The sequence below is a fragment of the Ochotona princeps genome, chromosome 12 (genome assembly GCF_030435755.1).
Source record: "Ochotona princeps isolate mOchPri1 chromosome 12, mOchPri1.hap1, whole genome shotgun sequence".
In the NCBI taxonomy this organism is placed as follows: domain Eukaryota; kingdom Metazoa; phylum Chordata; class Mammalia; order Lagomorpha; family Ochotonidae; genus Ochotona; species Ochotona princeps.
Window position 1 is genome coordinate 68475863 of NC_080843.1, and position 26871 is coordinate 68502733.

General features: G+C 46.9%; 1 protein-coding gene and 1 pseudogene across 2 annotated transcripts in view; one reads left to right on the top strand and one right to left on the bottom strand.

The window, feature by feature from the left end:
• LOC131481599 (zinc finger MYM-type protein 2-like) overlaps positions 1–14697 on the bottom strand; it is a 36220-nt gene extending 21523 nt beyond the window's left edge. The window contains exons 1-3 of one of the 2 annotated variants that reach the window (XM_058670993.1): positions 14609–14697; positions 13446–13514; positions 3974–4019 (exon numbers count right to left, since the gene is read on the bottom strand). The gene's annotated coding sequence lies outside the window, so the exon portion shown is untranslated. The remainder of the gene's footprint in view (positions 1–3973; positions 4020–13445; positions 13515–14608) is intronic. The other variant, XM_058670992.1, reaches the window with a different exon arrangement.
• Positions 14698–15993: 1296 nt separating this feature from the next.
• The window catches only part of LOC131481516 (grpE protein homolog 2, mitochondrial-like), a 65682-nt pseudogene continuing 54804 nt past the window's right edge, over positions 15994–26871 (top strand).

Here is a 26871-nt window from a genome sequence, read left to right on the forward strand (position 1 = left end):
AAGCTTCATTCTCTATGTGTAGCTCATTAAATCACTGACTGCTTAGCCACTCCCAGTTTGGAGAAGGGGTTGAAAAGCCCCAGTCCTCCAATTTTGTCTAGGTCTTTCCCAAAGCTATTAGAAGCAATCAACTTAAGCATACAAAAAGGTTATCACTTGGAGATCACAAGGATTTTAGGGACTATATACCAATCAACAGGAGCCAAATACATCATTCACAATACCACAATAAAACACTACAAAACATATGTAACTCCTATCCCAACAGGTGCAGGCAAGAGTATCTACAAAAGGTAACATAACAAACGCCAACAACAATAAAAAATAAACTAGTTAACAATTAAATTCAAATCATTCAAATGGCTCTTTAACATAAGAACCAGCTAAGAAAAACAAAGAGATCAAGAGACAAATAGGGAAAGTGAGTGTTCCCATCTGCTGGCTAACCTCCCCAAATGTTCCACCCAGGCCAGGGCTCCAAACCAGTCTTCATAGTGGGTGGTAGGAATTCGCTTTTCAGGCTGCCACAGTCTGCACCAGAGCAGGGAGCAGAGGCAGAAACAACACAGCCCAGGCACCCTAATGCAGAATGCACCACTCTTGCTCCCAAAACTTCAAACTCCATCAGAGCTATCAACTTTCTGTTAATACTGACAAAGATCTGAGGTCTAAAAGCGGTAGGCCCTGTCACACAGCAGGCTGGGTTCTACCTGAGGTGACTGCCATCCACTCCATCCAGGGTTCCGGCTATGGCACCAGGAAGCAACACAGCACAGCCCTAACACCAGCGTGCTGGCCAACACCCCGCAGACCTGAGGGCCAGGCCTGGCCCAGGCACTGCAGAGTAGTTCTGTCTCCTCCTCACCCTACCGCTCTGACTTCAAATAAATAAATGTTAAAAAAAAAAAAAAAAAAAGTTTAACAATGCCCTATGTAATAAGAATCCCAGGTTGAACTGGTGTAAAACACTGTGGAGAGCAACTCAAAAAGTATTTCTTTAACCAAGCAAAAGCGTTTCTAGACATCTATAACTGCACTCTCTCATATCTTAAGTAGAAATACAGAAGGATATTCATGGAAAAGCCTCAAGATTGAGAGAACATCCGCAAAGTGAGAGAAAAGGACCAGTGAATCAATGACCGTGAATCAGGCCCTCGTTTTATATACAGTGTTGCCTCACAATCTTTTTTAAACCTTAATTATCAGATATCTGAAGTCTTACTCCTCTGGTTTTAGAAGATGACAGGGATCAACTACTACAAATCTATTCATGAATTATGATAGTTTAAACAAAACCCTTCTTCATATCATCAGCCTATCTGATCACTCAGACCAACCAGGACGTAAGATTTTCTATGTATAATCTCTTCTCTCCCAGAAGACCCAAAGCTAAGCACAAGGAATGATCCAGTAATTTTCATTTATTCCCATGGGTTTAAATAATGCCTTAGATACACGAACGCCTTAATTTATTTCACTTGTTTCAAAACTCCAATTCTCTACTCTCTAGAACTAGTTCTAATTTGTTCCTTCCATTTTTGTCATTGTGAAGTTACGTCGTTACTCATACCAGTAATCTGAAATTATTCCTTTTTTAACCAATAGCCCACCTACTCCAAATCCCAGCCTATTTCCCAAACAGCTCTAGAAACTCCACCTTGAGCCATCACTGACAATCTGCTACCCCCAGAAAGCCACATCAGCATCCTACTGCATTAATGACATTATCTAACACAGCCCCACGCATACCTAAAGCTGTTCCAAACAATGAAATCACAAAACAAAAACCACATCAGACTACACCACTCTGGTTAGCACAGCTGGTTTTCTAGTCTCACTAGAAAAAGAAAACATGCTTTTCCCTCCCTCCACACGTGAGATTCCAGCCAGAAACCCAGGCTCTTTCCGCACTATTCCTTCCTTACCTTGTGTAAGCTATACGATGCCTCTCCTAGTTCTTAGAAAACTCAAACTTCTTCCTGTCTCACGATTCTACACAAGCATCAAGCTTAGTCTCAAAGATTATTCTACGCCAAACACTCTACTAACCCACAGTCCCTGATCTAAATTAGGTCTGTTCTCGCATCAGCATACACAGTCCCGCGAAAGCACTTCTCCAATTTGTAGTTCTGTTTACTTGTTATCCCCCAAGATGGTAAAGATCCTTATTCTTACCGCCTCGCACCATTCCCTAAACTTCAAACCCGTAGTAAGCACATATATACTGAATATCTTTCCCTAATAAGCAAAGGGAACAAGCCTCCTTTCTGGATGGTTTTAAAATCATTCCATTTCAGTATTTCCTTGCCTGTATTCCAAGGCACAAACACTTCACCACCAGTCTGTTTAACCCATTATAAAACAGAAAATAAAGGCCAGGTGGCGTGGCCTAGCGGCTAAAGTCCTCGCCTTGAAAGCCCCGGGATCCCATATGGGCGCCGGTTCTAATCCCGGCAGCTCCACTTCCCATCCAGCTCCCTGCTTGTGGCCTGGGAAAGCAGTCGGGGACGGCCCAGTGCATTGGGACCCTGCACCTGCGTGGGAGACCTGGAAGAGGTTCCTGGTTCCTGGCTTCGGATCGGCGCGCACCGGCCCGTTGCGGCTCACTTGGGGAGTGAAACTTCGGATGGAAGATCTTCCTCTCTGTCTCTCCTCCTCTCTGTATATCTGACTTCGTAATAAAAGAAATAAATCTTAAAAAAAAAAAAAAAGAAAAGATAGCAAATGACCTAAATATATCTGTACCATAATCTCTATTTCGCTATTAATTTAGTATTATGATCCTACCCCTCTATTCCCTAACCTCCTCCCCACGACTAACACCAAAAAAGGGCTAAAAAATAAACCCACACTTCTTTCTTCAATACAGGGGAGCTGCACGATGACTCAATTGGTAATCCTCCCCTTCCAAGCACCAGATCCCATAGGAGCGCTAGTTCAAGTGCCTGCTCCTCCACTTCCCATCTAGCTCCCTGCCTATGGCCTGGAAAAATAGTAGATGCTCCAAAGCCTTGGGACCCTGCACCCATTTAAGAAGCACCAAGGAGGATCCAGCTGCAAGGATGAGTTCAAGCTGCTGTGGTCATTTGAAGAGCGAAGCTGCAGATAAATGATCTGGGTCTCTCCTTTCCTCCGCAAACCAGCCTTTCCAGTAAAAAGAAACTTTTTTTTTAAGATTTATTTTTATTGCAAAGTCAGATACACAGAGGAGGAGGGACAGAGAGGAAGATCTTTCATCCGATGATTCATTCCCCAAGTGACCACAACGGCTGGAGCTGAGCCAATATGAAGCCGGGAGTCCGGAACCTCTTCCGGGTCTCCCACGCAGGTGCAAGGTCCCAAGGCTTTGGGCTGTCCTCGACTGCTTTCCCAGGCCACAAGCAGGGAGCTGGATGGGAAGTGGAGCTGCTGGGATTAGAACTGGTGCCCATATGGGATGCCAGCACAGTCAAGGCAAGGACTTTAGCCGCTGGGATACCACACCAGGCTGTACAAATAAATCTTTAAAAAAAAAAAAGAAAAGAAACGACAACACAGGGCTAGCACTGTATGCATAACATGTTAAACCACAGGCTGTAACCCCATCCCGCATCCCTCAGAAGAGAAACAGGTTAGCAGAAGATGGTCCACATTCCTGAACCTCTGCCACCCACATGGGAGACCTGAATGGACTCTCAGGCTCCTGGTGTCAGCCTGGCCCAACTTTGGCCACTGTGGTCATTTGGGCAGCAAGCCAACAGATGGAAGATATTTCTCTTCCTCCCCTAATCCCCTTTTCCATATAACTCTGCCTTTGAAATAAATAATTTTTTAAAAAAATACAACACAATGAACTTCTACTACATATATTAATTTGGAAGCAAATCATCAAAACATCCATTTATTCACATGACTTGTATCCAAATATTTACGGTTTTGATCACAAATTTTCCCAACATTTAAACATGATGGAATAGAGGGCTAAAAAAGTTACCTTCTTTATATGACTTCAAATGCTCCATGATTAGACCTCATCTAACCTAAAGAAACAATAACACCGTATCAATAAACGAAACCACAGATTCAAAAACGCTAGAATTCAGGTATCAAGAATCTATTTCTCTAATTCACATTATTGTCAAATATAGATCAATCTGGTTAATAACTAAAAGTCTATGACAATGTTTAACACCAATTGTTCCTTAGATATGTTCCTCACATTTGGCTTAATGCTTTCAAAAATCACAGGGAATAAAGCGAACCAGAGAAAATGCTTTCTGGCTTAATAGACAAATTTCAAAAGTAAACAGACTACACTATTATTTGCAGCTTTTAATTATCTAGTGAATATTTTTTAGTTCTTTCAGGACCAGTGCTGTGGTATTACAAGTAAAGCCTCTGCCAGCCGTGTCAGCATCCCATGTGGGCGCCAGTTAGATGTTTGGCTTCTCCACTTCCATCCAGCTCCCTGCTAACGTCCCAAGGACTTGGCCTACTATACCCATGTGGAAAATGCAGAAAAAGCTCCTGGATCCTGGTTTCAGACTGGCCCAGCTCCAACTGCTGCAGCCATTTGGGGAATGAGCCTAGTAGGTGCAAGGTCCGTCTGGCCTCCTCTCTCAACTTCACCTTTTAAATACATACATATGCCTTTTTCTTCTTCCCAAGATTTATTTACTTCCATTGGAAAGGAAGATTTACAGAAGAGACAGAGAAAGGGGCCGCAAAGGCTGCGGCTGAGCCAACCCGAACCAAGGAGCTTCTTCCCGGTCTCCCATGCGGGTGCAGGATTCCAAGGCATTGGGCCGTCCTCAACTGCCTTCCCAGGCCACAAGCAGGGAGCTGGATGGGAAGTGGAACAGCTGGATATGAACCGGCGCCCATATGGGATCCCGGCCAACGCACTGAGCCATCATGTCGGATCCATAAATACATAAACCTTTTAAAAATATAAATATTTTTTTCTTTCAAATAAGTTTGAAGTAAAACACTTATTCAGTAAGTGTTAATCCAGTTATTCCTTTTATTCAATCCTTCAATGCTTTGAATTCTACTTTTTTTCTTTGAATTCCATTATATCCAACCGGATCATATCTACACCGCTCACATCACGTTTAAAATCACTTTAATGACAACTACCCTGAACAACGTAACAGTGCTTAAATATACTATCCCATGTTGCAAGCGAATGAGTTATTTCATCAAGCCGGGGTCCTACAGCATACAGCTGCTAGTGGCAGGCCCAAAGTTTGTAGCTAGAATCCACACCCCTTTCATTTTGCCATACTGCCTCCTGTCAAACACAAGTGAGTCTAATGAACTAACCATTACAACTCAATCAGCTGAACACTTTCACAAGACATGAATAGAGAAGGGATTAAAGAATATCAAACTATCAAATATCAACTGATGATGGTAACCGTACACAAGTAAAATACAAAACAATGGAAAAATGTAAGAACTAGCTTTTGTTTTACAAGTTTGAATATCATCTCAAATACTTTGTTTCCATATTAGTTTAGTCTTTGTCTTGTATCCAAAGTAAGTGTCTTGTACACGTAAATTATATTCAAATGAAACTGTTACAATAAATGTATTGTTGCTGAGGCCGGTGTTGTGGTGTGCCTCATGCGTCCCTTCTAAGGCAAGTGTGTAAGTTGGCTGGCTCCTGCACTCCCAATCCAGTGCTCAGCTCACAGCGGACGGCTCCAGTCATTGGCCCTGCACCCGTGGGAGGCCACCAAGAGGCTCCTGGCTCCCAGTTTTGGAACAGCTCAGCTTGGCCACTGTGGTCACCTGGGGAGTGAACAGGCAGATCCAAGACCTCACAGTCTCTGTTTCTCTCTATAGAAATCTGACTTTCAAATACAAATAAATAAATACATGTTTTGATTATTCTAAACTTTACATTTTGTTATCTCATGGTGGACCCTTACCCACCACATATTTATCAGGCACGGATGGAGTTCAGGACTGCAGCTTTGGCCTGACATAGTCCTGGCCATACGGGGGATAAACCAGCAGGTAGAACCTTTCTTTTCTCTAGTTCTCCATCACTCTACACTTCAAATAAACGGTTTTTATTTGCCATAAATATGGCAAATTGGCAGTTTTCGTCAGTTGCTGGCAATAGTTTAGAGTGATGACAAATATTATTTTGATTTTTTTGTGTGTTATTTAGTTATGAGGAAAGTGTATGGTAAGCAGTCCATTTGATGGTTTACTAATTTCCTTGTTGTTGAGAAGTCCGAGTTGATTATGTATTTAATATGATAACAATTTGTGTGCTGTGAATTGCATGAAGAGTTAGGTAGGGCAGAGATGATGCCTACTAAATGTACAAAATGGATTGATGAGATTAGCCAGTTAAATCTTTTCACCAGTAAGGCACTCAACAGCCCATGAGATATTTATTAAAAATCTCAAGTAAATCCTCTTATTTTTCTATCATAGTGTCAAATAGCAGTAAAATAAACATGTTAAGATCCTTAATCTACTGCTATGTTTCACTGTAAAATTTACCTTTGCTAAAATTTGCTTCTGTTCAAATTTGTTGAGATCGCACATAAAAGTATCCTAACAACACTTTGGCTGGTATTTTCTAATTACTGTATAATATTTTGGGAATGTAAATTTTATTTGAATGTCAACTACAGTTAAGCATGTGCCGTTTGTTTTTCTTGCTCGGGTTTTGTAATTTGATTGAATGTTTTTATTATAGTTTAATAAATGCTTGCTTTATTTAAAAAAAAAATAAAAAAATAAAAACATGATTAATACAAAAAAAAAAAAAAAAAAAAAACAGTTTCCTGGATCCAGCGCAATAGCATAGCGGTTAAGAGACCCCTTGAAAGCCCCGGGATTCCATGTGGGCGCCAGTTCTAATCCCGGCAGCCCCGCTTCCCATCCAGCTCCCTGCTTGTGACCTGGGAAAGCAGTTGAGGACGGGCCCAATGCCTTGGGACCCTGCACCCGCGTGGGAGACCTGGAAGAGGCTCCCAGTTTCGGATTGGCTCAGCTCCATCCATTGCGGCCACTTGGGGAGTGAGCATCAAACGGAAGACCTTCCGCTTCGTCCCTCCTCTCTGTACGTCTGCCTTTCCAATAAAAATAAATAAATCTTTAAAAAAAAAAACATTTTTCATTTGGATTTCAAATTTTCAGTTTAGGGGTCCTCAATCTTTACCAGGTTAGGGTCAGAAACAATGAAAATAACTCAGAATAACTAAAAGGAAAGGAAAAAAGATAAAATAAAAATTTCATTTAACCTAAAACTTCACTCAAACTTTTACTTAGTTCTAGAGATCTGGAATCACAACTCATTAATCTTATAATTACTGAGCGTAACCAATAATTTCCCAATTTCCCAATTAGGGTTCTGGATACAGCATCAAAAGCCTCAATAAAATGCTCTTCCAACCTACAAGACAAAAAATGATCAGCCCACTACAAACAAAACATATCCTTTCTGACCAACTGAAAGTAAATCTAGTGGCTGTCAAAACTGTTGAATAAATGGCCTCTAGAAGTGCTTTGACTTCCACATTGACTCATTCTGGGCGGTGCAGAGCTCCACACTGTAATCATTATTACTCCCTACCTAACCACGTGACTGTTTAAATAGGATGAATATAGAATAATTTCAACATTATGAGAAAAAAGGGTGCTTTTGTTTAATAACAAAATTCAAAATTTTAGCTTGATATTATTTCCAGTGTTAAATCCAGACAAGGTGTTATCTGGGTGACTATGACCTAGATACTACAGTGCTCTTGTATCCAAAACATTATCAACAACTGTGTCTGTAATTCTATTTACAATGGCTAGTCTAAATGTGTGCCTACAGGGAAGTTGACGGGGCTGTGGCACAGCAGCTGTGCTGCCAGCCTCCCACAGGGATGCCAGCTTGTGTCCCAGCTGCTGCACCTCTCCCTGATACTAACCGCCTGGGAAAAGCACAAGATGGCCCCAGTACGTGGCCTCAGCCACCCATGCGAGAGAAGAGCTTCCTGGCCCAACATGGCCCACTGCAGCCATCTTGGAGAACTGAACAATAGACAGAACCTTTCTCCTCTCCCTCCCCGTATCTCACACAAATAAATCTTGAAAAAGAAACAAGCTTAGGGGCCAGCACAGTGGTGTACCAGGGCCCAGCACAGTGGTGTACCAGGGCCAGCACAGTGGTGTACCAGGCTACTCCTCAGCCCATATGGACCCTGAGATAGTGTTCAGGATACTGCATTTGTGTCTCTCCTGCTCTTTCTGTAAGAAAAATCTGCATTTCAAATAAAAACAAATCTTTAACGTAAAGTATACTGCAAGAGTAACAACGGATCTTTTCCAACTTTTCGAAGAAGTTGTAAAAATTCTATTTCTACTAAATTTTTGTTTTCAAAACATTATAATTTTGTGTGCTAGCCTAGTGGCTAAGGTCCTTGTCTTGCATGAACCAGGATCCCATACAGGCGCTGGTTCATGTCCCAGCAGCTCCACTTCCCATCCAGCTCCCTGCTTGTGGCCTGGGAAAGCAGTTGAGGACGGCCCAATGCATTGGGACACTGCACCTGCATGGGAGACCCGGAAGAGGTTTCTGGTTCCCGGCATCGGATCGGCACGCACCGGCCCATTGCGGTTCACTTGGGGAGTGAATCATTGGACGGAAGATCTTCCTCTCTGTCTCTCCTCCTCTCTGTATATCCGACTTTGTAATAAAATAAAATAAATCTTTAAAAAATAAATAAAATAAACATTACAATTTTAACATTAGCCTTAAAAATCAGAATCATAAACACTTAATGGTAAAAATTTTTTAAACATCTAGGCCAATTTACAAACTTACAAAACCAAATCTAATCTTCAAATCTACTAAGAGTATTAGGGGGAAAAAATTCAATACAGGAGCTGGTGATATGGCATACCGTGCACAGAGGTACCAGTTCAGCAGTGGCTGCCCCACTTGCAACCCAGCTCCCTGCTGTTACACCGGGAAAGCAGCAGATGGTGCAAGTGTTCGGGACCTGAGCACCCCTGTGGGAGGCCCGGATGCAGCTCCTGGCTCCTGGCTTTGGCCTCTTCCATCCCTGGGCAATGAACCCACACAAGGAAACATCTGTCTCTCCGTCTCCCTGTAACTGATTTGCAAATAAAAACACCTTCCAAAAAAGGAGTAGTATGTTCTAAAGTTTGTAACCCAGATGTCGCCACGACCCGTCTGCTCTAACCCTGGCATCTTGTGCAGGAGAGCATGACGATCCTCATGCCACCTCAACTGGACTAAGACAATCCCGAGATTACCAAGTGTCTACATCACCAGGATCCAAGCATAAAAAACCTGCACCACTAATCTACACGACAGACTTTTTCAACTAGAATACAACCAAAATAAAACACAAAAATTAACTACACTTGCAACCTAGAACCCTAAACTCAAATTTATGGGTCTAACAAAAAAAAATTTTTTTAATATTTATTTATTTTTATTGGAACGTCAGATATACAGAGGAGGAGACAGAGAGGAAGATCTTCCATCCAACGATTCACTCCCCAAGCAGCGGCAACAGCTGGAGCTGCACCCATCTGAAGCCAGGAGCCAGGAGTCTCTTCAGGGTCTCCCATACAGGTGCAGGGTCCTAAGACCTTGGGCCATCCTCGACTGCTTTCCCAGGCCACAAGCAGGGAGCTGGAAGGGAAGCGGGCTATGGGGCACTAACTGGCACCCATATGGGATTCCAGCGCATGCAAGGCAAGAACTTCAGCTATGAGGCTATTGCACCAGGCCCCATAGCAAAATTCTTAACAACTTTAAAAGTCTTACATATTGGTAAGGATTTTTAGATTTGAATACTTAAAATATGTTCAGTTCTGAAATTCTGATTATATCCCAGGGGATAGAAGAAGATCAACTGAAATTTAGAAAGAAAAATGGGGGGAGAGAATGGAGTCAAAACAATCTCCTTGCTTCCTTACTTGAGATCCCTACATAAACACTGGTTAAGAATCCGACCTGAGAAAACACTTTAGTTTGGGACCTCCAAGAATCTCTAGTTTAAAAAAAAAAAACACATTCAGTTCGGCACAATGGCACAGCAACTAAGCTAACTCCTGTACACTACATCCCATATGGGCCTGCTCTGAGTCGCAGTTGCACCATTTCTGATCCATCTGCATGCTAATGTGCACAGGAAAGTGGGCAAAGATTCATGTGCCCACTGCTCCACTTCCCATCCAGCTCCCTGCTTGTGGCCTGGGAAAGCAGTCAAGGATGGCCCAAGGTCTTAGGACCCTGCACCTGTACGGGAGACCCACAAGCTCCTGGTTCCTGGCTTAGGCCTGCCCCAACCCAAACCATTGCAGCCATCTGGGAAGTTCCTGTAGCACCAGCATGTAGGTGCTTGTTCGAGCTCCAGTTGCTCCACGTCTGATCCATCGCCCTGCTAATGACCTGGGAAAGCAGTAGCAGACAGGCCAGAGGCCAGAGTGCGTGGGCCCCTGCTACCCAGTGGTGACTCTGATGACATTCCTGGTTCCTGGTAGCAGCCATTTCAAGAGTGAACCAGCAGATGGAAGAGCTCTGTCTCCCTCTCTCCCTAGGAATCTTACAAATCTTTTTTAAAAATTACTACATTCCTGTAGTATACATGCGGACATTTCAGAAAAATTACTGATTGCACATTTCCTAAGCCCCTCATGTCCAAATCTCTCACCAAACTTAACAAGTCATCAACATCACAATTAACAAAAAAATACACCTAGGAAAGTAAATCTTTTGTTAAAATATGTGTTAAGTATTGCCCATCCAAGCAAGACATGAACCTTGAAATATCGTATTTGAATACTCTAATGCCTGAAAAGTTTTAAGCTCTAATTATAGAAATTATGAACATATGTTCAAATTACATTATTCAGGAAACAACTACAGACTAAGTTGTACACAATAAAAAGGAGAAGGGGTGGGCAGTTGAGCCACCACTAAGGAAACACCCACCCATCCCCTCTACCCTCGCTTCCCGTTGAGGTACACCCTCAGGGAGAAGAGGAAGACTGTGCTCCATGTGGGAGACCAGCTCCCAGCTGCCAGCAGCCCCTGCTGCTCCAGGCAACTGATGAGCTAACCAGAGGGAGACAGCTCTGCCTCTTTCCTGTCTCTAACCTTCTAATAGAGATTACATTAAATCTGATCCAAACTTTGAAAACAAGGTAGTTTAGAAGGGAACGCAGATGGGCCCAGCACTGTAGTATACAGTTTTAGCCAATGCCTGGAGCTCGGGCATCACATAGGGGCACCGCTTCCTCTCCCATCACTTCAGCTCCCTGCTGCCCTGCCTGGGAAAAGCAACAGGAAATGAGCCCTTTGGAGTATGAGCCAGAGGGAGGGAAGGTCACGCTCCCAAGATCAATGCATCGATCCATCTCTCTCTCTCTCTCGGTGTAAACCTACCTTTCAAATAAATAAATCTTATTTTTAAAAAAGTAGTAACTATAGCTGATAAGGAATAGTGCTTTCTATTTGTTTACACACTTTAAGTTAAAAAAGACAATAAAGCCGAGGCGGGGGCCCAAGCAGCTTGGCCCCGGGCCGCCATGCGGCCCGGGTGCGAGGGTCCCTGCCACGATTCCAGCCTAACACAGCCAAGCTTTCCACCACCTGCGCAGCGGAAAACTGGACAAGGGGAAACCCTAAGACGGACTATGTCAATCAGTGGACTCTGCACCAGCCTCATCATACCTGGACTGTTGCTGATGATATGTTGGAGCTTCTAATTGATCGAGGTGACGCTCTGCTGGCTCTGCCTACAAACCTGAGAGGGCCTCCCTAAGAGGCCGTTGAACTTGAACTGGACAAGTGGGATGCTGGACTCTGTATGGTGTAAACTTTTAATTAGGGAATCTCAACGGAACTTGAGCTGTGGTTATGCATCAAGGTGAAGGAATTCATGATGGGGGAAGGGTTTGGGGTGAAGGGGGGGAATCCCAGTCATGTAATGCAATGTAATTAATGAATAAATGAATATTAAAGAAAAAAAAAAAAAAAGACAATAAAGCCAGGTTAGTCTTGGATTCTCTTTTTACTGCCTAATTTATAGATTTGTAAGACAGCAATATAATTTACTGTAAAACAATATGGCACATGAATTAAGTCTGTAAATAAACTGCTTCAATCCAAAGCCTGGCTTTAGTGAATGCTTGCTGGGTATGTTTGTTTACCCTCTTACAGATTAGTAATAAACACAGCCCCTCCATCATCGGGCTGTGGTAACATTACCCAGTACCTGTCTAAAGCAGTTTAGACACAGGCAGAGTTTTAGAATGAACACTGCACAATTTTGTGGATTGTGAAGTTTCCAAAAACTACGGTGATTTTTTAAAAGTTTCCAAAAGCTTGTTTGAAAGCACACAATTAAGCTGACTCATAGCAGCTCAGTAAATCCTTGATTACTAAAATTACATCAACACGTGCGTGTGTCCTGTACTGTGCTGAAAAGAGCCTGTATTGAATCTAAGCTCTTCATATAAATTGCCAACTTCCTATCACCTTTCACAATCTGTATCCCACAAACCCTCATCTCCCAGTGTCTTGACTCACTGGTAGGACCCACCTCTGCCGTACCTGTGAAGCAGTGTCCACAGCACAGGGCTCAGAGATACAGTGTACCCACAGGGCTGCCTACACTCATACTTTGAAACTAGCTCCAACCACTGACGCACAATTTAACCCGATAATCTTTATCTCACTAACATGTTACAAGATTGCCTTAAAAACACCCAACTACAAGCACCAAATCAAGAACGCCTTCTCAGAACGGCCAACACAGAAGATAGAAGACAAAATAACTAGAATAATACGCTGGTCTTACCAGCATATCACCTGGTGAACTAAGACACTGCCTATTAGAGCCGGGAACGCCATGCCCTTTCCTAAGCAAAAACATGGAAAAGATCTACCAACTCATAAATTTGTGTTCAAGATTAGGACATAACCGAAGTTTCTATTTCAGATCAGGACATAACCAAAAACTTTCAAAAACTGCTTCCAACCTTTTGAGTAGGAATCCATTCTGGAGGGGAGGGGGGAAAAAACGCCAAAGGGGGAGGGGAAAAAATGTCAACAATGGTCACACAGCATTTAAAACGACAAATATAAAAACTAGCATTTCCACTTTGGAACTCTAGAGGGCACCAGAAATATGCCCTGCTTCGCACCCCCTCCTCCCCGGGCCGCGAGCTGCACCAGCCCGTCGACTGCTCGCCGAGGTCGGGATTGCAGCCGCAGGAGCGCCGTCTGCAGCGGTGCGCGCAGCGGGCGCCCACTCCCAGCTGCCTCCACTGCCATTCCCGGGCTGCGTCCCGGGGGCAGCTGCCACCCAAGGGGAAGCTCCTCCCCCTCCAAACGACGCCCAGGGCCAGGTCTCCAGGCCCGAGACAACTGTCCTCTGAACGAAGCCGCGAAGCAGGGCCAAAGGACTCACAATGGGGCTGTTTGCGTCCTCGCACTCTGCCAAAGATGCACCAGTCAGGGCTGAAGGCGATTCCTGGTCCTGGGATGAGAGAGAAAAAACGGGAAATGGAGCAAGAATAGGCAACCAGGTGGGAAGAGCGTTTTCGGCCAGGAGGAGGCAGAGTTAGGCAAGAAGGGGTCAAGGAGGCACGGCCCTTCTATTATTACCCCCACCGCTGCAAAGAGCCCCTTGGCTACGTAAGTGGAGCATAACACGCAGGAAAACACGTCTGGGAAGCCAAAGCCCACGTGAAAGGCAGCGCTCTGCAGGCGAGTGTGGCCGGAGGGCGCCCGGCCCTGGAGAGCGGAGGGGGAAGGGCAAACGCCTGCCTCGACGCCCGACGGGATGAGCATTCCCTCCTCAATGCGCCCACCTAGCGTCGCTGCCATCACTCTCACCGCCCGTTTAGAAGGAGGGCGCACGGCGCCGCGGGGCAGATCGCGCCCGCATCTGCCCCCGAGCAGTTGCCCCCGGGGGCCCCCGAGGTCTGCCCCCACCCCCACCCGCAGTCGGCGACCGGCGGCGCTGCCTCCCGTCCGCCATTAGAGACCCAGCCAAACAATACGTGAGGAGCAGGAGCCGCGCAGCGCAGCGCCGGGGAGGAGCGGGGCCGGGCGGGGGGCCCCCGGCGGGCCACAGGCGGCGGTCCTCGCCCCCTCCCCGGCCACGAGACAAACTTGAAGCCCCTCGGCTCGGGGCCGGCCGGGTGGGCGCGCAGCCCCCTTAGAGCGCGCGATCGCCGCCCGGCGCCCCTCCCCCCCACCCCCACAGCAGAGAAAGGAGGAAAAAAATACTAATAATAATAATACTAAAAAAAAAAAAAGAAATACCCCAGCGCGCCAGCGCGCGCGACCCCCGCCGCCCGCGGCCGCCTGCCCGCAGCGCGCCCGGCCGCGCCCGCGCAGCCTCCTGGACAGGAGCGCAGCCCCGCGCCGCCGCCCCGCCACCGCACTCCCGGAGGCCTCGACGCGGCGGCCGCGCCGCGGGGAGCCGGGCCCGGGTCGGTGGGAGGCTCCGCGGGCTGCCCTCACCCATCTCCGCCTCCGCCTCCGCCTCCGGAGGCTGCGCTGCGCCCGGCCACCCCCACTCGCCGCGGCCCCGGACTGCGAAGACGAGCGGGGGAGAAGCCTCACCCGGTGCTGGCTGCGGCTCCGCGGAACGAACCTCCCCTCCCCCGGCCCACCCCCCGGCGGCGACACGCACAACTCCGCTCGGTCCAGTCCCGGCTTTAGCGCTGGTGAGGAGGAGGAGGCGGCGGAGGCGGTGGCAGCGCGGCCGAGCCCGGGCAGGCCCCGCCCGGCGCGCGCTCATTGGCCGGCAGCGCGGGCGGGCCCGGGCGCCTCGGCCGCCGCCATTGGCCGCGCCCGCCTTCCCTCAGGGCCCCCCTCGGTGGGGTGGTCCGCGCGGCTGTCGCTCAGGCGCCGGCCACGCCCCCGGCCCCGCCGGCCCGCCCCGCCACCCCCGCCGCCGCGTCCGCCGGCCCTCGGCTGGCCGCGGCTGCGTCCCCTCCCCTCGGTGCCCCCGCCCCCACCCCGGGGCCGCCAGGGTCAGGGCGCCCGACTCGCGCGGCCCGCCGCACGGGCCCGCCGCCCGGCCCCCGGGGCCCCGAGGCTCTCCCCGGGCCCGGGACGGCCCGCGGGCCGACGAGGCAACGCCTGGCCCTCAGCCTGGCCCTGGACGCGCAGGCCGCGCTGCCGCGGCTCCCAACGACTGCGCCTCAGGACACGGGCGGCCTCGATGCCCCAGCGCCCTCGCTGTCCAGTGCCTCGGAGCGCCCCGCGAGGGGCCGAGGCCGGGGAGCGAGCTGACGAGGCCGAGGGCGCGGTCGGGGCCGCGGGTGAAGGGCACTGCTGGCCGCTCGGAGGGCCGTGGGGACACCTCCACCCTCGCCTCGCCCCCGTGGGGAAGAGTTGCCCCCCCCCACCTCCCGTCATGGCTGCAGCAGGAGGCGACGTCCTCCATTTTGTCGGAACTGCCTAGGGAACTTGGGACCCTTTCAAATCATAACCCCCGTGGGGCCCAGAAACTTGGCCCTGGGCGGCCCACACTGGGTTCTGCCATTCTGCCCCGGGAACGGCCCCCGCTTCCGGCGACTGCGGCCCCGCGGCCGTGGGGAGGGGCGAGGGACGCGGGCGCGACGTGGGTAGACCAGACGCCGCTCCCCGCCTCCATCAACCAAGATGGAGGGAGTTGCGGGCTTCCCTGGAGCGGGGCTCCGGCCCGCCCAAGGGACACGGGCCAGCCCCAGGGCTCGCCAGGCGCTGCCGTCGCCTTTCCCCCACCCGGGCGCCGGCCCTCCCCGGCTGCCCTCGGCCTCTCATCTCCTGGTCTTCCAAGGTGGATGGAGGCTCCACTGCGTCGCCCACACCACGGTGTCCCCCCCAGCCAGGGCGGCCCCGGCGCGCCCGCGAGAGCCAGGCCAAACGCAGACGGTACCCGAGGGAGACGGACCTAGGGCCGCGTCCACGAGGGTCCTCTCTTTTGTTCCTCGTCTACACCTACGTCTTCGGGGGACGTCATGGTGCTGGAGATTTCCAAGACTCCACGTAAAAAGACGAAAGTGATGTCTCTTTGGTCTCTCCCTGGCGGTTGTGAGTGGGATTACAAGTGGTGATGGTGGTTACTTCCCCACCCAAGTAGATGCGGGGAATTGGACCTCGATTTCACGATTGTCTGACACCATTGCCTGTCAATAGACATGTGATGTTACAGGTTGAAAGTTCGACACAATCATGATAAGCATGAAGTTATGAATGAAGCTAACGATCCATGAAAGACTGAAAAAAAAAAACGATGCGTAAATTCTAATTCATGAACATCATCAAGTACAACTAGAGATTCATTCATTATCAATTAAAAAAAAATTGAGGAGGCGGTGTTTGGGTTGGAGTCTCGGCTGTGCCTGATCCAGCTCACCCTGGGGCAGAGCAGTGATGGCTCGAGTGGATCCGTGCAACCCATGAGTCTGGACTCCTGGTTTCCCCCTTGTTCAGTACTACGTCTTGCTGCCTTGAAAAGTGAAGAAGAAGAGCTATCTCCATGTCTGTCTTTCTCTCGCTCAAATAGATTAAAAAAAAAAAAAAGAAACCGATCAAGCAATTGCAGTGCCCAACAGGGACTGAATGCCACAAACAATGTTGCTCTCTTACGAAGTATAGAAGAGCCCCAATGTGTATTTTCAATTTTAAAATCCACTTTTACCTCTCAAGATCTTTTGTCATAATAAAAAGATGTTTGTTTTCAACACGCTAAACTGTCGCAAGATTTTATATTACACAGTACTGTTTTCCGTTGACATGTTTATGTGTGCTGCTGTCATCACAAGGGAATACCCTCTCCCATGGACTGACAATACACTTACACCGTCTCTCTCTGCCACCATGTCCTGTGGTACTAGTTTCAGCTCCTGACATTTATAATTGGAACAGTCGATTGGCTACAGACGATGTCAGTCTAGAATTGTATCTATGAAACACATGAACTCTTATCTCCATTGAAATGATAAATTTGGGTTGCTACATGCTGTTCAATTGCAGGAAACTATATTATCACCAAATCCCCGCCATTATTGTTATTCATAATTGATTAGCAACAATAGCACTAATTGCAGTAGTGTTTGTTATTTGTGTTATTTATCCATTCAAGTCCAATTGTCCATGAAACTAAACCAATGTGCTGGCATGATAGAAACGAAATTTGTATTTGAGAGTTTAGAAATAAGGAAGAAAAGTTTCTGGACCACAATTTAAATACAAATTATAGTTAATCATACGCAAGTACTTTTCAGTTAACATTTACATGTTCATAACAAGCATTATTCATCATTTCCAACAGTAGAAAAGACCCAAATGACAATCAGCTAAACAACTGGATCACGAAACGGGGTGTCTGCCACCCAGCAGAATAGCGTGCAACTGCAGCGGAGTGAAATTCTGCAACACAGACCAGCTTGGAAGACATTAATGCTAAGTGGAATAAACCACACAGAAGATGACATGTGGCATGTGATTGTTCACGTGAAACCCAAAGTTGGCAAAATCTGGAGACATCAAATTAGCAATTGCAATGGCAGGGTAGTGTGGAGTAGGCATAGCTGGAATGAATTTCCTAATGGAGTCAATGGCTTGAAATTAATCGACTTGCTGAGTGTGTTGAACTGTTTTACCTGTACAGTGTAGGTAAGTGAGAAATATCTCAATAATCCTGTAACTGGCAGTACATGTACGTAAGGTTTGGGGGAGTGTGGTTTATCACCAATCACAAAGCCTTGTAAGCATATAGGAAAACCATGTGAAAACCAAAGCAAAGAGACTCGTGTTTCAAATACCTACGTGGCTACTCTGAACCTCTGGAAGCTAACTTCTCTCTGAGCCTCTTTCCTCATAAGTAAAATAAAGTAATAAAAGGGTTGTTCTAAACTGTAAATAACTCCTATGAAAGCGATATAAGGCAAATTTGCATTTTTGTAACTCAAAGGTTTATCAATAACCGAGTGACCCAGAGCACAGATTATCCAAGACTGAATTCTGATGTTTCCCACAATCATTTTTAGGCATGTGTCAACTCCTTTAACTGTCTCATGATATTTAAAGTGTAGGTGGTGGGCCTGGCGCGATAACATAGTGGTATATTAACACCGCTACTAACAGCACTGTGCCAGTGAGTGCATAGTTCAAACACATAATTGCAAGCATCAGATCCAGTCCAGTACTATTGAAAGAATTATGGTTCAAATAGAAGTTGGAGGGGTATTTTTTTTATTAATTTGTTTGGAAAGGGGATCAGTGTAATATTGATCATCTTCCCAATATAGAGACGAAGGGACTCCATGCTCACCTTAAAGAATTGTTTGCGGGCTAATGGCTTGAGGGCTAACAAACTAGAAGAGTACTTTAATTACTGAGATTCTGAGAAAAAACTTCTAGGGGAGGAGAGACAGAGACAGATTTAACATGATTTATTTGAACATAAAAAGCTACCTTTGCATAGGGTGGCTCTCATGATTTTTGAAAATCGTAATTCCAACTTACATCATCTTTGTATGTTTGACATTTATTAATACACACTGATTGATGTTTGCTATGATTGCATCCACAGATCATAATAGTTTCATTCATACTGGAGAAACAGGAGCATTCTTGATGAATATGGATCAACTGTGAAATTTATTTAACTACTTATATTGTATTTACTCTGTGGCAGAAGTTGTTCTGCATTCGTTGTCAATAATAACATTATCTTGAAACTCTATGTAGCAGTTAAGATTATTGTTATATTTTAACAAATGCGAGAGCAAGCAAAGACAGGTGAGGCTGACGAAGCAAGAAAGGGGTCAAGGACTCAGATAAAATCCACAACCCTTAACAGTTAACATTGCCATGCTGCCTGTCTGGGACAGCTATATTCATTCTTAAGATTGAACTTTTGGGTCTGGCACAGTAGCCTAGTGGCTAAAGTCCTCACCTTGCACACAGTGACATCCCATATGGATGCTGTTTCTAATCCTGGCAGCTCCACTTCCCATACAGGCCCCTGCTAGTGGCCTGGGAAAGCAGTCAAGAACAGCCCAAAGCCTTGGGACCTTGCACCCAAGTGGGAGAGCTGGAAAAAACTACTGGCTCCTGGCGTCGGATTGGTTCAGTCCAGTCTTTGCAGCAACCTGGGGAGTGAACTAGCAGATGGAAGATCTTTCTCTCTGTGTCTCCTTCTCTCTGTATATCTACCTTTCCAATAATAAGAAATAAGTCTGGACCTGGTGCGGCAGACTAGAAATTTAAAGTCCTCAGCTTGAATGTGCTGGGATCCCATATGAGCGCCGCTTCTAATCCCGGCAGCTCCACTTCCCATCCAGCTCCCTGCTTGTGGCCTGAGAAAGCAGTCGAGGATGGCCCAAAGCCTTGGGACCCTGCACCCACATGTGGGAGACCCGGAAGAGGCTACTGGATCCCGGCTTCAAGTCAGCTCAGCTCCAGCCATTGTGGCCACTTGGGGAGTGAACCAGCAGATGCAAGATCTTCCTCTCTCTCTCTCTCTCCTTCTCTGTACATCTGACTTTACGATAAATACAATTTGAAACGTAGCACCAAATAGCATTCTAAAGTAGTGGATTGTAATTGTGTTTGGTCATATCAGTTACTGGGATATATATTGAGTATCAAGGTGTAGGAGCAAGCCATCTACACACACAAGTATACAAATGAAGCATAGGTTTTACAAAATTATCTGTCTTACTACCACAGATGTGTTTATTTTTAAAATACATCTATATTTTAAATGTTTATATATTTTTAAAATATTTATATATATGAAAATCAGAGAGAGAAAATTTTCAAAGTCTGTTAACTCCTCTCCACACAGATGCCCACAACTGGCCAGGCTGGAGCTGGGAACAAGACACTCAACCCAAGCCTTTCACAGAGGTGCAGACACCACATCACCTAAGCCATCACTGCTGCTTTCCAGGGTGGAGTATCAGCAGGAAGCCGGACTCCGGAACAGAGCTGAAACCCGGGCATTTTTACATGAGATAGGGCATCCTAAGCAGCATTGCTTAACCATTGTGCTAAACGCTCCCACCACCTCCAGCCCCTGCCCCAGTAAATTACAGGGAACAGAAATATTTTGATGCTCAGTGGTGTGCACATCCACTGAGGGTGTTCTTGTAGAACTCTAACATTTTGAAAAACAGGATCTAGCTGAAGGAAAAAGAGGATTAGAGCAGGAAACCCCACCCACTTCAGCCACAATGCAATGCCTCCACTGATGAGAGCCAAACCTTTATCATTTAAACACTTGGTAAAGATCTTAGCTTTGAAAGGTACCAAGATCACAACTACAATTTTTTTTAAAAAAAGATTTATTTTTATTACAAAGTCAGATATACCGAGAGGAGGAGAGACAGAGAGGAAGATCTTACGTCCGATGATTCACTTCCCAAGTGAGCTGCAACGGCCGGTGCTGCGCCGATCTGAAGCCAGGAACCAGGAACTTCTTTCGGGTCTCCCATGCAGGTACAGGGTCCCAAGGCTTTGGCCCGTCCTCAACTGCTTTCCCAGGCCACAAGCAGGGAGCTGGATGGGAAGTGAAGCTGCCGGGATTAGAACCGGCGCCCATATGGGATCCCGGGGCTTTCAAGGTGAGGACTTTAGCCGCTAGGCCACGCCGCCGGGCCCCACAACTACAATTTAACTTCAGAATGACAGGTGGCCATTTTGCCTACCTAGAGCCTGGTGACAGTGTCTGGGTGCAACACAGAATACCAGCTTTCTGCTAAAACAGATCCTAGGAGAGCAGCTCAAGCAGACCCGGATTGAGATGTTGGCTTGGGGGTGAGCACCAGCTCTGAGAGGCGTGCAGGCAATGAAGCAGCAGGTAGGCTCCATCTTTATTCTCTTTTTCTGTCCACTACTTCATAGATAATTTTTCAAAGTCTGTTAACTTTGGAGAAGGCAAACATTTAAACAACCGCAGTAGCCTTAGACCCCTTCCTCAATAAAACGAAGAAATTATATATCGTATGTGCTTAAAGGAAAACCCCTTTTCTCTCCCTATCTTCGCAGCCCTTAGAAGGTTCCAGTGTCCCCAATCAACTCTGTCATTCTTCCGGCTCACGAACATTCACATTCTTTAAATTCCTGTGGCTTTGTTATTAAAGCATAAAATAGAATTTGCCATCAAGTTCATAACAAAGACTGACCGTCACTCCTTACTACCTAACGCACACCAGGGTGTGATGGTCCAGCATGCCCCTGAGTGTTATAGAACAAATTTATTCATTTTTTATTGAGAAAAAGGTTGTCTATATTTATCATGTACAAACTGCTTTGAAATACATATTAATTGTAGAATGCCTAAATGGGATGCATAACCTCACATATCATTTTTTTTTTTTTGGTGATGAGAGCATTTAAAATGTGCTCAGCAATTTTCAGTCATGGTATTCATTAATTATGGTCACCATAACGCACAATACATACCTGTCTTGAATCTATTTCTTCCCTATAAACTGAAATCTTGTAGCATTTGACCAGTCTTTCCTTTCCAACATCACCTTAGCTCTTGGAGACCACTGTATTAATCTTTGCTCCTAAAGGTTAAAACATTAGAATTGTACATTTAGGACCCCACGGTGTGGCCTAGCGGCTAAAGTCCTCGCCTTGAAAGCCCCGGGATCCCATATGGGCACCGGTTCTAATCCCTGCAGCTCCACTTTCCATCCAGCTCCCTGCTTGTGGCCTGGGAAAGCAGTCGAGGACGTCCCATATGTTTTGGGACCCTGCACCCGTGTGGGAGACCTGGAGGAGGTTCCTGGCTCCTGGCTCCAGATCAGCACAGCACTGACCATTGCACATACTTGGGGAGTGAATCATCGGATGGAAGATCTTCCCCTCTGTCTCTCCTCTTCTGTATATCTGACTTTGTAATGAAAAATAAATAAATCTTAAAAAAAAAAAGAATTGTACATTTAAGTGAAATTTAAGTACCAGTTATCTGTGCCTAATTTACTTCATATAATGTCTATCAGGTTCATCCATGTTGCAAATGATGAAATTTCGTTCTTTCTAAAGCTGAATAGACTATCTCCATGTATCTATGCCACGTTTTCTTTATCCATTCGTCTATGTTGGGTATTGTGACTATTGCTGTAGTAATATCAAGTGAAAATATTGATTCCCCATACCAGTACTGGATCTACTAGAACACCTGGTAGTCTCCTTTTGGTGTGTTATTTTTTAAGGCAGAGTTACCCAAAGAGAGGAAGAGAGAGAGACTGAGAGATTGCCCATCTTTTGGTTCACTCCCCAAATGGCCAGCGTGAGCAGGGCTGGTCAAAGTCAGGACCCAGGAACGTTTGGGTCTCCCATGTGGCTACAGGGGTCCAAAGACACAAACAATCTTCTGCTGCTTTCCTAGGCATAGCAGCGAAAGCTGGATCTGAAGTAGAGTGGGTGGATCTTGAACTGGAGCCCATATGGGTGGTGTAAGAAGACTTAGCTGGCTATGCCGTAGCCCCCAACCCACCCACCCCATAAACTTTGAAAAGGATTACCACAAGACTGCCACACCACCACCCCATAGAGGCACCTGTCTAAGTCCTGCTGGCTCCGTTTCCATGATCCAGTTTCCTGCTAGTGTGCTTCAGAGAGCAGTAGAAGGTGGTCCAATTACTTGGGTCCCTGCAGCCGTGTGGGAGATCCTGGCCTGCTCAATTCTGGACACTACCACCATTTTGGGAATGATCCTCCCTCCCTATATCTCTCCATTTCTCTCTCTCTTTCTCTCTCTCTCTCTCTCTCTAAATCCAAGGACTCTCTAAAACTGTGCCTTTATTTTAGGGGAGGGGCTGGCATGGTGGCATTAGCAGGCTAATGCTCCCACATTCCGTATGGGTTCCACTACATGACCAGAATGGTCTACCTCCAATTCAGCTCTCTGCTTATGGCCTGAGAAACTCAACAAAGGCCAACCCAAATCCTTGGGCCCTACGCTCATGTGGAAGAGCTAGAGGAAGCCCCGGACTGCTGGCTTTGGGTCAGCCCAGTTCAGGCCATTATGGACAATTGTGGAATGAACCAGTGAATGGAAGCTCCCTTGTTCTTTCTTCCTCCCTTTCAAATAAAAAAAAGAAGAAGAAGAAGAAGAATCTTAAAAGAAAATTTCTTAAAAAAGAAAACAGTTTTGGGACCCAACGCAGTAGCCTAGTGACTAAAGTCTTCACCTTGTACCCACATGGGAGATCCCAAAGAAGCTCCTGGCTCCTGACTCCTGGCTCCTGGCTCCTGGCTCCTGGCTCCTGGCTTCGGATCAACTCAGCAATGGCCATTGCAGCTGTTTGGAGAGTAAGCCAGGGATAAAAGATCTTCCTCTCTGTTTCTCCTCTCTGTATATCTGACTTTCCAGCAAAAATAAATGAATCGTTCAAAAAAGTTTTTGAAGAATCTCCATGTTTCTGATGATGACTAAGAAAAGTAAACATGTTATGGTATCCTTGCTGTCAGTTCCCTTTGGTCCTTTTCATGATGGATGCTGTAACTGCAGATGTAAAATGAGAGCTCATTGTGGTTTTAATTCACCTTTTCCTGGTGATTAGTGATGTTGAATATTTTTTCACGTGCATTGTTGGCCACTTCTCTTTTGAGACACATCTGTTCAAGTCCTTTACTACTTTGTATTTATTTATTTATTTACTATTTTTTAAAAAATGTACTTATTCTCATTGGAAAGGAGATATACAGAGAGGAGGAGAAGCAGAGAGGAAGATCCTCCATCTGCTGACTCACTTTCCAAGTGGCCACAATGCCTGGAGCTGCGCCAATGCGAAGCCGGGAGCCAGGAGCTTCTTCCAGGTCTCCCATGTGGTGCAGGGCGTCAAGGCCTTGGGCCGTCATCTGTTGCTTTCCCAGCCTACAAACAGGGAGCTGGATGGGAAGAGGGGCCGCCAGAATATCAACTGGTGCCCATATGGAATTCCGTTGTGTACCAGGCAAGGACTTTAGCCACTAGACTACCGCGCCAGGCCCTATTTACTATTTTCTAAGGATTTATTCATTTGAATGACAGAGATATAGAGACAGACACAGATTTTCCATTTACTGTTTCACGCTCCAGGTGGCTGCAGCAGCCAAGTTCTGGGCCAAGCAGAAGCTAGGAACCAAGACCTTCATCCAGGTCTCCTACATGGATGCTGGGCTAAGGCCCAAGCACTGGAGCCATCTTCTGCTTTCTCAAGCACATTAATCATAGGGAGCTTAATTGTAATTGGAGCAGCTGGGACTCGGACCCATACTGGATGCCAGTATTGTGGTGGACAATGCGCCAAGCAGAAGCCATGCATGCAAATGGGATATTCCACAGGAGCCATGGTTTAACCAACTGCCTTGCTAACAAACCTAAGAAAGCAACATAAAATGCCCAAGTACCTGGGGCCCTGCTGTGCACATGGGAGACCTGGATGAAATTCTGAGCTCCTGAGTCCAGCCGGGCCCAGCCCTGACAGCTTTCACCATTTGGAGAGTGAACCAGTGGATAAAAGGTCTCCCTCTCTCTCTGTGCAACTCTACCTTTCAAATAAGTAAATAAATCTTGAAAATGATTAACAAAGGGCAGAAAGGAAGAGAAAGAAAAGCAAAGAAAAAGAAATGAAACAGCCAGAACTAAAACCAACACTCCAGGTAAGATGTAAGATGTGAACACCCGAAGCAGTGACTTAACCAACACTCCTTTGCTCACTGGGAGGTCATTTTGTTTGTTTTCCTGCTATTAAGTTGTTGGAATTTCTTATATATTTTAGATGGTAACCCCTAATTATCCAGACTTTTGAAAACAGTTGGTCTCATTCTATAGGTTGTCTTTTCATTCTGTTCTTTCTTTTGCTATTTAGAAACTTTTTTTTTATTGTATTGTATCGTATTGTTGTTGACAATCTCTACATAGTTAATTGCGGTTAAAAAAAAAGTTCAGGGGGTATAGGGAAGTGGGTAACACTATTATGTCCATATTGTTTCCATCATGTATCTGAGGTAAAGGGGGATATTGAGGGAGAAGCCCCACCCGGTTTCCCGCCCACCCCAAGTCCCGGATGTGGGGCATGCTCTGAGATATGTGCTCAAGTGGTGTTAATAGTTCTCCAGTTATGAATCGCTGCCAGTTTCGCTCGGTGAGGTCGTCCACTGATTGATATGGTCCATCATAAAGTCTCCGTTTGCCAGTATTTCGCTGCCAACATATAGCTGAGATGAATGATTGACCTGTTCTGTCTTCTGTCTTTTCTTGGTTAGGGTTCTGAGTCCAGCATTTCGATTGGGGAGATCTCCAAAGAAACTTTGAGGTATTCCCAGACCAGATTCTTGTATGTCCTAGAAAGCACAGGGCCCGGCACAGTCCATCACCCCGATCAGCTGGTGGTTACAATTGCTGGGTTGGTTCTGTTTTCAGTCCTAATTTCCACTGGAACCAATGGGTGTTGCAGTCCAGCCTGCTTCTGCCCAGCACAGACTCGGCCTTTACATCAACCAGTGGGAGCTGCAGCCTAGTCGGGGCGACTCCCAGTAACCCCCATCAGGCCCACCCCCTACCCTGGTTTGCCAGTATGTGTAGCAGTAGACCAGTCTGTCCCACATCCCATTTGGCTCTTGTACTTGTCAATGGGTATTAAAGCTTAGTTCCATCTAACCAACTCAACCATCCAGCCCTCACGGATGTTGTTGAGTGCCTCTCTGTCTAGCCACCCCAGCCCCCGTCCTAGTTTTCATGCCCTCCCGCGGGACTAGTGACCCGGGAACGGGGAACCCACTATTTCCCTCCCAGGTCTCTCTCAGTCCGAGTTTATACACTCTTTAGGTGGTTCTGTGATTTGACTTGACAGAATTAGTCCCCAGTGCCAGCTTCTGCCAGCTGATGCTGCGGGCAAGCCCAAACATACCTCACCCACTCTAATTTATGCTTGCACCCACAGGAATAATCAGCCCAGCCTGGCTTTTCCCTGATCTAGTCCACATGCAGCGCACAGGTGTTGCAGTCTTGCTTAGTCTGGTCTGTCCCCATCCCAGCCCACGCTCTCCAGTGGGAGTAGCTGTCCGGCGAGGGGACCAGCCCCTTAATCCCCCTGTCAGCTCTGTCCCTCCCTTCCTGGATCTCACGTGTGCTGGTTGGGTGCTGCAGTCAAATCCAGTACAGGCAACCTCACCCTGGCATTCCATAATGTGTACTGGTTTTGTCGCAACCAAACCCGGCTCAACCCACACTCTGTTCTGGTGATCGGATTTGCCAGTGGATGACATGAACTGATTCAGCCTGGTCTGCCCCTGACCCATGCCGAATGTGTGCCAGTGGGAAACTTTCCATGGCCTATTCTGGGCTGTTTCCTATCATGCCTCTTGCGCTTACCTGCAGGGACTGTGTCCTGCCAGAGGAGTTGCCCAGGCTCCTCCATCAGAACCCCTCCCAATGCCAGATTTTGCCCATACCAGGGGGTCCTGGTACTCAGGACCCTACTCAGTTCACCTCCTGTCCTAGAAGGAACAGTGGCTTTTCCTGGCTGGCTTTCACCCCGTTCTGGTTCTTGTTGTTGGATGTTTCAGCCCAGCCACAGCTCGTCCATACCCACATACAGCTCACACATGGCTCAGTAGGGGGTTGAGACCCAGCCTAGTCAGTCCCACATCTACCCTGGTTCTCCATGACACCAGATGGTGTTGGGGTCTGAACTGGCCTGGTGCATCCAATCCCAGCCCACACTAGTTCCTCGGGTGACCGCAGCTGTTTCCTAGATAGAACGCAGCCCCCATTCCAGCACACACGCCCCTTGGTGGGAACCTCAACCCTGTTAGGGTGTCCAACTAGGGGAACTTGTATTTCCACAGGGTTGGGCCCACACAACCCCATAGAGTCTAGGCCC